This window comes from Micromys minutus (assembly GCF_963924665.1).
Source record: "Micromys minutus genome assembly, chromosome: X".
Taxonomy (NCBI): Eukaryota; Metazoa; Chordata; class Mammalia; order Rodentia; family Muridae; genus Micromys; species Micromys minutus.
In genome coordinates, this window is record NC_137970.1 from 84,101,937 (window position 1) to 84,113,147 (window position 11,211).

The window sequence follows — 11,211 nt, forward strand, 5'->3', positions numbered from 1 at the left end:
TCACTGGTTGCATACATCACTGAGATTTTTTTTCCCCCAGATCAATGTTGTTCTGCTAAAACTATTTTTCTGAGTCAGGAAGATTGTGAGCTCAAGGCCAGCTGAGGTAATTAGGGAGACCCAGTCTTAAAACATATACAAAGAGAGGAAAGTGGGAAAGAGGAATGGAATTGTTTTGTGGTTTGTTAATGTAGATGAACATTCTTAACAATGAATAAGAATTAAGTTATATTTATTTATACATCCACATTTCCTTTATATAAGACAAATTGGAAAAATGTAGAGGTAATGGGCCAGAGACATGACTCAGTAGGAAAAATCACTTGCCATCTAAGACAGGCTATTTGAATTTCACCCGCAGTACTCACATAAAGGAATAAGAGAGATCCAATACCACAGAGTTGTGCTTTGACCTTCAACAGACATACAGACACCATAAATTAAGTAAGGTTTTAAAGAGAACTGGAATTACTTCAGAAACATCTACATATGATTTAATTATGTGTACTGTTATATATTGATATCTGTTATAGCTTTTTCATCTCATTTTTCAATATCACTTTATAATCTCTTACTGATCCATATGTCAACACTCCTCCGCAGCTGTTCAGAGTTGTTTTATTTTTCATAAGCTCTCAATTCTCAATGGAAAAAATAAGACGGAAGGACAAAGAACATTTCTAAAAGCATCACTCTTGAAACCCATGAAAAAAATCCTTGAAATAAAATTTGAAACTGCATATTTAAAGAAAAAATTAACTTTGCCATTTCAAGAAATACAGAGATGTATTCTGTTCAAATTACTGAATGGGAAAAAACTCAATAAATTACTAGAATAATTTATAAAAGAGATGAAACTAACATATCATCAGCATGACAATATTTATATCAACAGAGAGTGGTACAGCATATTCAATATCCATAAGCAAAAAAAATGTAAGCTAAATATTTTCCACACACTGAATTTCAAATAAATGACAAACTTGGAAGTATGTAAACATAATAGATATTATTTCAACCACTTCTTCCTTATTTTAGAGGAAGAACATCTGAGAACTAAAATATCTAGAAAGTATCATTAGTATAGAAAACAATGGTATTGATCATTAATGGCACATAATGTCATAGATTAAAAGGAGGCACTCAAACTTTATGTATCTCCAAATAGAACACTTCACAATCTATGAAGCACAAAGAAGGAAAAAAAAACAACACAAATCTAATCTTACAGAACTAAGTACCAATTTGCAGCAAGTGTAGACAAGTAGCCCATCAAATGACACTAGGAGATGCCATCAAGCAAAATCAATTCTGGGAAGGTCTTGGAGAACAAACAATAGCTCTTCTTCAACACATACATTATAAGTGAAAATAAACAAACTTCTCTAGATAAAAGCCTTAAAGATGAATGAAGGATAATGAAACTGCTGCTTAATCACAAGCACTCTGGTGATGAGATGAGCAAGAAAATAAAAAGTGATTGCTGAAATAGCTGGATGTGTAATTAGTTACTTTGCAGAAGAAAGATGGGGTTGAGAAGAAATAAAAGGATTGTCGTTGTTATAGGTGTATGCCAATGGCTAATTTCCATGAAAACATGAGAGCTCGAGTTTCAATCCTAAGAACCTATGCAAAGCTGTATGCAGGAGTAGAACGTAATCTCTTCATACCTACATTAGCATTCGAGGAGAAATGGAGTATTCATGGAATGTCACATGCCAAATAGCCTTAAACATAATGAATGGAAACCCACACATACTACATTCTCACACACCTATGAACACTAAAATCAAACAACATAAGAATATACAACTTTCAAAAAAAGAGCTCAAGGGTACCATTGAGACTGTAGGTAGTTTGAAGCTAGTGCAAACTAGAGATTTTTGTCTCTAAAGAAAGGAAATGAACAAAATAATACTATTATGTTATCTTGTGTTGGCTATTTTTTATATGTACAGCAGTTATACAACCAAATATATGTAGCTACATAGCATGGACACAGATGTTTATGTAAAGAATGATGAGTTACGTAGGGAAGATTAGCTAAGGATATTCAGAAATCTACAGGAAAAAAGAAAGTAGAAATAAAGAATGCAGATGGAATCATGAAATAACTGGTCCTATTCATTTTGTTCAGTAAGGTATCGTATTGTCATTCTTTCTATTTGAAGTGGACCCTTCCCATATTCTTTTAGCAATGATAAACAATAACCAAATGGCTGTTTAAGAAAATGGTATGTGCTGGGGGTACTACTACATGCCTGTAAATCTAGCACTCTGAAAGAGGAGGCAGGAAGATCAAGGCCATCCACCATTATATGTCAAGTTTTAAGACCAGCATGAGCAACAACACAAGAGCATGCTTTTTAACCAACAAAAGGGAGCAGTTTTCAAAACTTTGGGGCCAGCAAGATAGCTCAGTGGATAAAGGTACCTGCTGCCAAGTCAAATGACCTGAATTCAATCTTCCACTTAGTGGAAGGTGCTAACCAGCTACTGCCATTTGTCCTCTGACTTTCACGTGTGCTCTAACACTTATACAAATAAGTTAATTACATTTTTAAAAAAAACTGTCTATATAAAAAGATTAAATATATTTTTAATTGCCTATAGAATGCCAAAGTCATTAAAAGCTAGTTCTGGTGAACTTCTTAAACTTTGCTGAAGTTTTTTTTTTTTTTTTTCTAACCTTGATAATTGTTCTTATATAATCAGTTGTCATCGGAGTCTATGGAAGATCAAAGTCAGGAAAATCCAACACCTCTGAAATTTCCTTCTTTTGCTAATCTTGAAGTTTGTGATATATCTAGTCTTTTATGTTAATCCATAAGAATAACAGGAAGGAACAGACATCAGGTGAGATTTGTGCTAACCTTATCAACACTTTTAATCATATCACTTAAAACAGTAAGCTTGACCATGGGGGATGATAGCGTCATGAAAATTTTCTATAACCTCTACATTTCTATGTCTTTAATAAATGGATTCTGAGCATACTACATTTCTATGAAATTAGAGATAAAGCATAAATATTTTTCAATGAGTTATCTGTATTTGAAAACTGCTGGAAGAACAAGATCAATAAACATCAGAATTTTTAAAAATATATTAAGGTCCTGAGAGATGGCTTATTAGGTAAAAGAACTAACTCTCACTTCCAAGAGTTGTGCTCTTACATCCATATCTGACTTATGATACGTGTGTAGCCAACACACACACACACACACACACACACACACACACACACACACAGAGAGAGAGAGAGAGAGAGAGAGAGAGAGAGAAAACAAATGTAATAAATTCTTTAAAAATATATTTAAATATTTACTTTTAGCTTAATATGCAATCACTGGAAATCCAAGGAGTTATTCTCCCTGAGATTGTTGGTTTCCTAGCATAGGTATAGTGGTACAACAAGAAAAATTTCTCTAAACACTAGAGATCTTTTGACCTATGAAATGACATTTTTCTCCTTAGAATTATAATAAACAATTAAAAACATAAAATATGGGTGCTATACCTAAATCTTAGACACTGTTCTTGCTCTGAGGGGATAGCACAACCAAGACAATTATTATGAAAGAAAGCATTTAAATGGAGGCTTGCTTATAGTTTCAGAAGAGAGTCTTATATCATCATGGAGGGAGTATAGGGTCAAGCAAGTGGCCATGGTGCTGTAGAACTACTAAATGCTTTATATCCAGAGGGAGGGGGAGAGAGTAAAGAGAGCAAGTGGGAGGGGGAAAGAGAAACCTGAACAGAAATTGAGCCTGATTGGGGGCTTTTCAAATCCTTAAGGACCCTCCATCCCCAGTGCCAAACTTCCTCCAACAAGACCACACTTCCTAACCCTTCTAATCCACTTCAAACAGTTCCACTCCCTAGTGACTAAGGATTCAAATACATGGGTCTATGGGAGGGCTTTTTACTCAAACCTTCACAACCTGAATCCCATCTCTTAAAATTTTTTGACCTGCCTTTAACAAGGCATGTATCCTGGTTTGCTTTTTGTTGTTGAGATAAAACAATGACAAAATCAACATGGGAAGTAAAAGTTTTATTTTAACTTGCAGGTTATAGTCACTTTTGAAGGAAGCAACTCAAGGCAGGAGCTTGAAGCAGAAACCAGTGAAAAAACACTGATTACTTACATATTGCTCCTTCAGCTCCTTTTTCTATAAAGCTCAAGCCACCTGCCTGGGGATGTCATTGCCCCCAGAAGGCTGAACCCTTCTACATCAACTAACATTTAAGAAAATGTATCAAAGACATGCTACAGGCCAATCAGATCTGGGCAATTCTTCAGGCGAGATTCTGTCTTCCCAGGTGATTCTAGGTTTATGTCAAGTTGACAAGCAAAGCTAACTATGACATATCTCCAGACATGAGGTTTATATTCAAAATACAGTTATCACTATCATCTCTCAAAAAGCATTGAATGGGAAATAACTATCCTAGGAGGATGTTAAAAATATTGTAGAGTGAATATTCTTGCTAACACATAGTTGAAAATACTAGTATTCCAAACTCACATTATCTATGACCATGATAAAAACCTAAAGCACAACACGATGGCTAGGACCATGCTCAATTCTTTCTTGTAGTACATTGCAACTTGCATCTCATCAGTAAGTAGTTCTCTAAAATATCAAGTGCAACTCATAATTCCTCCAGTTACTCATTAAGATAATGGGGCTAGGGGCTGGAGAGTATACTGGTTGCCCTTCCAGGGGACCCATGTTTAATTCTCAGCACCAATATTCCAGTTCATGTTGTAGGAAATTTGGTCACACTTTGAACCCTGAGATTGCATTATTTACTGAAAAAAAATAGAAACTGTTGCTAGTTGTGGTGTGGCTCAGTCATAACACACACCTTTAACCCAAGAGCTTTCTGTTTATTGTAAACAGGATTAAATAAAGTCTACCATAGGTGAAAAGGCGGAGCAAGCAAACAGATTACAGACAGTGAACATAGGTAAAAGAATAGACAGTAAGAGGGAGTCAGGAGTGTGGATAGAGAGACATGTGGGAAGTAGAAGGGGGCATTCAATGTAATGAGTTTTGTGATGGTGTTAAGGAGAACTTGGTTTAGGGACTTAGGCTGGGAGGACGGTCAGCCGAGAGCTTTCTCTGCCTCTCTGAGCTAGCAGGCTTTCACCCAAGGATCTGGCTTCCAAGTCTTCATTGGTAAAATTGAATGATTGAGATTTTGTTAAAAATCAACAAACTAACAAAAATCTGTAACTCCAGTTCTAAGGTATCCAATACCATTTTCCAACATCCACAGGAACTAAGAATGCATGTTGTGCACAAACATGCACATAGGCAAAAATGCCCACACACATAAAATAAGCAAGTGATTTTATAAATTACTAGAATAAATTCATCATATTTTTTGATGGCTTGCTCATCCAGAGAAAGCTTTCAGTTGACAGTTCAACTCACAAGCCATTTACTGCTTTCAGCAAAAGGCAGAAGATTCTAAAGTTTACTGGCATTTTGTTGTTAAGTCTAGAAGTTCAGCCTTGAATATTTCCACCTCTGGATTGCTAACTTTTCAGACAGTAGTTGGCTGATTTCTATATATACATATCCCTATCAACTCTAAAATTGGATAGATGAGTGATTCCTGACTATGCTGAATCTGCTACCCTCTCCTAGACTGTCATTCTTTTTTCTCTTAGGTTGCTCAACCACTGTCTTGATCAGTGATTTTCAACTTTCTTAATGTTGTGACTCTTTAAAGTTCCTATGTCATAACTGCAATTTTGCTACCATTATGAACCATAATGCAAATATATGCGATGCAGCATATCTGATATGTGATCCCTCCAAAGGTTTGTGACCTAGAGGTTGGCAACCATTGGTTCAGATTTTCAATGTTTCCCACTCACATTTCCAATAAGAAAACACCCTTCCCAGCCTTTGGCAGATATGGTATTGCAATTGCATTGCAATTTCCTATAACACATATGGTTTCCTCACTGTGATTCAAGGAAGTATTTGTTTCCACTATTTGAGAATTTCTTACTCATCATTCCATGTTCCACATTTGCTCCAAAATTTTCCTTATTTTAGACCTATTAGTCAGGGCTTACTAGAGAAACAGAACCAATCGAATGAATATGTATTAGAAGAGCATTTATTAGATTGGTTTATATACAGTCTGAGTAATAGAAAAAAAATTGTGTCACAGCAGATAAGCCAAGAGCCATGCACCTAATCCACAAAGCTCATTCTGGTTGGGAAGACCCGGACAATGCCTAGAGAGCCATTGGTCATCAAGCCATACCAGATGTTCCAAGAAACTTGGAGTAACATTAGTGAAGGAATAAGAAGTGTCTGCAGTCTGCTTTGGAAACATTAATATCCATTGACTTGAAGGGATCATCTTCATTTTCATCATTGTCATCCTCATGAACATTAGCAACAGCAGCATAAACATCTAGAGTAGATGAACTCAACAAGAATAAAGGAGAAACAACAATAAGGACTAAAGAACAGATTGCATTTTTTTTTTCAAAGTTCTTTTACCTGGTCAGCAACCAAGAGGTGCTGCCCATATTTAGGCTGAGTTTTCTCACATCTATAATGACAGTAAAGACAGTCTCCCACAGATATGCCAACAGGCCAATCTGGTATAAACAATCTCTCAGTAAAGCTTTCTCCATGGGTAATTCTAAGGTTATGTCAAGTTAACAATTAAAGCTAAACACCATACTAGGAAATTCTTTTATACTCCCACCTGTTGATTTCAACCAAAATTACATTTTATAGCCAAAAAAAAAAAAACTGCTAGTCACATCCATATGGTTTTCTTCAATAAACCTGTTAAATATAATGTACTTATCTGGCCATTGACATCTATAAATCAGACAGTACATGTAACTAGCAGCAACTAGCCTGGAAATAAACATCACTGTGCTTATTTTGGTATGGGATGATTTTGTTTCCTCTTTCTTCTATCTAACAGTTACTTATATTGATCAAAGCTGAGATAAAGTTGCCTATGCCCTATATCACTAGAATTACCTTTGATGTTGATATTTGTTCCATACTTCCTTCACATAAACATTTACTTCCTAGGATTAGATGATACAATCAGCTAGTCACAAACACGTGTAATTTTAGAAGCGGTCATATCCTTCTTTTTCTTCAAATAAAGGGTTAGTTTTATGGATTAAATCCTCGGCTAATTTGTCTCAATTTCAACATCACTGCAATTAATTTGGGTGGTTTCCCCTTTTCTCTCTCAAATAAGCATTTGTAGTTTTGTAACAGACAGCTAGCAGAGAAAACAACTTTGCTGCATGTAATTTTGGCAATGACTTTTTAATCCTGTCTTCTTTGAGATAAGCATTTAATTATGTTAGCTAGACCTTGTAGCTCTCTCTTTTAGGATCAAATATCACTGAATTAAATTCATGGTTTGACTAAAGCCAAACCCTTTCCCAGGGCTACATACACAAATTCTTACTTGTAGTTACTCCGAAGATTCCTTTTGGTCCATTATGAGAGAAAGCAAAAGCTTTCTTGATCCTATCATATGCAAATTTGAATCTTGTCTAAAAGATTTTCATTACGTTTCAGAACTTCATATTTTTTAAAACTCTAAAAGTATATAGATTAGATGATTTAGTTCTCAATTATAAAACATTTACTAAGAGATTATTATAGTAAATGTTGTGCTAATCTCTTGAGATGTGTTAGGAAGCCAACAAGTTCTTATTCTTTAGCTAAGTAGTTCAGAGGATGAAACAGACCCATAGCCTATACTAACATTGTAGTAAGATCTGTACCCCCACAAGTATATGCACAGGGTGAAGAAACACAGAGGAGAAAATGGCTGCTGTTATTGTAGACGCTTCAAAAGGTAGTTTATGATTCAGCTAGATCTTGAAGATGACATAGGAATTTTAAAGATGTTGAACTTCAAGTACTCCATTATAAGAAGGAGAAATAGAATTCACAGAGCTTGAAAGGCATTAAAGTGCCTAGTAGGTTTGAATAACATTATGAAATTTAAACAGAATTGAATGTCTGGTGATAGTAGCAATTAACATTTATTGAGTATGTCATGTGAGCACGGAACTGTACTGTGATTGGTATAAAAACATTAATTAAATTTCCTCCTCTTTCAAATAGGATGTGTGTGTGTGTGTGTGTGTGTGTGTTCTATATTTCAATTCAAAGTAGCCACATTTCTAATGCTTAAAAGACACTTTTTGGAAATGGCAATGGCAATGTGGCTTAGGATAAATTCCCTTTTACCATGTCTAATTATCTGGGTGAGAAGAACAGAATTTATTTCTCCAGCCTCTACATGCCTGCTGTGGTATAAATTTCCTCATTCTCTCTCTCTCTCTCTCTCTCTCTCTCTCTCTCTCTCTCTCTCTCTCTCTCTCTCTCTCTCTCTCTCTCTCCCTCCCTCCCTCCCTCCCTCCCTCCCTCCCTCCCTCCCTCCCTCCCTCTCTCTCTCTCTCTCTCTCTCTCTCTCTCTCTCTCTCTCTCTCTCTCTCTCTCTCTCTCATGTGTGTGTGCATGCACACACATACACAGTTTTTATGGTTAGTTCTGCTGTAGAGGACAGCCTAGATTTTGTGATACCATTTTTCCCCTGCCACCCACTACCCAAAAAGCCTTTGTAGCCATGGCTGTTCTGAAAGTCACTTCATAAACCAGACTGACCTTGAACTCACAGAGATCCTGCCTCTAATCCGGAAGGAGTGCTGGGAGTGCTCATCTGTTTATTGCCTTACTTGGGGCCTATAATCTTCTTCTGAAGGGATCTCATATTCTTAGTCAAATCTAGTGTACAAGCAAATCTGTATATTTACAACTTAAGAGATGCTTAATAACAATAGTGATGCATGTTGACTTATGAATCTAAACTCAGGGATTGTATCTGATTAATGAAGAAAACTGCAAAGAGGCAAAAATAAGAATGGGACGACAAGAGACCTGGTGGACTCAGGGAAATATCTAGTCCTAAAGAGATAGCAAAGGAAAATAAATGATAAAAAAGGAGCCCATCTAAAGAACATGGAGCCCAGAAAACCTTTTTTTTTTAAAAAAAAAAAAAAAAAGAAAGAAACAAAGAAAGAAAGGTCTACCACACTCTTTTGAGCAATATAAAGAGGTGGTGTTTACTGGGGAGAACCGGTCACCTCTACCATTTTGCAAGCAATTCCATAACAAGCCAAATAATGTGGTTTAGGAGACAGCGAAGCTAACATTTTTAATGGAAAATTTAAACAGTTCAGAGCATATTTAACATTTCATTTTGGAGTGAAAGCTCCCTCTTGTGTCTGAAATGGGAAATTTCCTGAAAATTGCTACAAAGACTTAAGAACAGCTTCTGCTGTGATATCACAGACACACACACACACACAGAGAGAGAGAGAGAGAGAGAGAGAGAGAGAGAGAGAGAGAGAGAGAGAGAGAGAGAGAGAGAGAGAGAGAGAGTTATATAGTATAGCTCTATATGTCAATAATTCTATACTATGTCAAAAAACCTAATACAATATAAACTACATATATTTCTGTTAGACACATATGGCTTCTATAAGAAAAAAAATATTAAGTGAGACAGGATGTTCCACTGAGTATTAAAGACCTTTCCCAGAGGTATGCAGGGAGTTCCTTGACATTCAGTAATGACTGGAAATGACTTATGTATTTAATAATCAACAAGCTTAATTCAGACTTATTCTCAAGTTGCCAAATGTTGCCAAAGATACAACACACAAACACACACACACACACACACACACACACACACACACACACACACACCACAGCTCCAGCAGTTTAGAAACATTCAACCTCTCAGTATCACTACCCTGTGGACCAAGCTATCAATTACATAGATCTTTGCAGAAGACTCCAACAACAACCAAGTCACAGCAAGTATCTTGAGCAAAGAAAAAGTAGCCCAAGCCAACCTTCTCTCCATGACAAAGTCTGCCTGTGAAACAAAGAATGGTTAGTAGAGGTCCAGTAGTTACATTTAAAACAAAAACCAAGAGTGGTTGTGAGGGGTTCGAGATATTTTATTGTATAATTTTTATTAAATTTGGACTTGGATTCTTTGCCAAATATGCATTCAAGACTATCAATATATGTTAAGTAATAATGTAGTCTCTTCAACCATTGGCATCCTTTTTCTTCTTGGGCTTAGATAGGTATTTTAAGACACTGGCTTCTAGTGAGTTATTACTGGTATGACATGATGATAGAATACTATATGTATCTCAGAAGAATTGTTATCACTACAGCAAACTCAAATACACAATTCTTAAGAAAGGGAACCTATTTTTCATTACAGGTCAGAGATTTTGCTGATGCCAGAATGAGAATAAGGGGTGATGTAATCCCAAAGCCTGTCCTGTCTTCATCACAGATATTTTTTCTGAACACCACAAGAGGGAAATACAAAAGCTGAGGCTCAAGTAAAGATCACCTAATGCTTTCCTGGGAAATAAAACAAGAGTAGCGACATCAATGAGGCATAGAACCAGGGAATATTTGTTTCAGGGGTTTTCTTTATTTCCTTGTCTCTCTCTCTTCCCTTTCGTCAGGTGCTTGCTCCACTTCTTTCTTCTGTGTTTATTATTAATTTTTTATTTTGTATATGTATATGTATGGGCTCTTGTAGACTTCAGAGCCATTTGTTGACTTAGCTTTATTGAGAGGTAAAGGAAAATGCAGTAAGGAAGGGAGAGGTAGGGAGGACATGTCACAGAATTCTTAGGTAAAAATAAGAGAATATATATATTCCCAGAAGGTTAAAGTTTAACTTCTAGAGGTGTATTCAGGTTTGATCGGGTGTCTGCTTAAAGCATTACTTTGGAGATATGAAGTAACACTGGAGTAATCTGCTTCCATGGGTGTGTGGCTATGAGCTGGATTCAAATGAGAAATGTAGACAGCACTGTCCTTGGCTCCAACATTGAGTGACTCCTTTGTGGTTCAGATACAGCTAGTGTTATTTCTCATATCTGTCTGATTGCTTCAGTCTGTGGCCCAACTCCCCAACAAAGATCAGCAGGAATGGAAGTCCACGGATCTAGCAGTTGTTCAATTCCACAAATCGAGCAGCGTACAAGAGCGTGTTTATTATTTCTTTGTGTGTTCTTCAGGTTCCTGGCTTCTGTTTTTTTCAAAGGGTATAAAAGCACAATGCCCCCTACCTTCATCTCCCAGACAC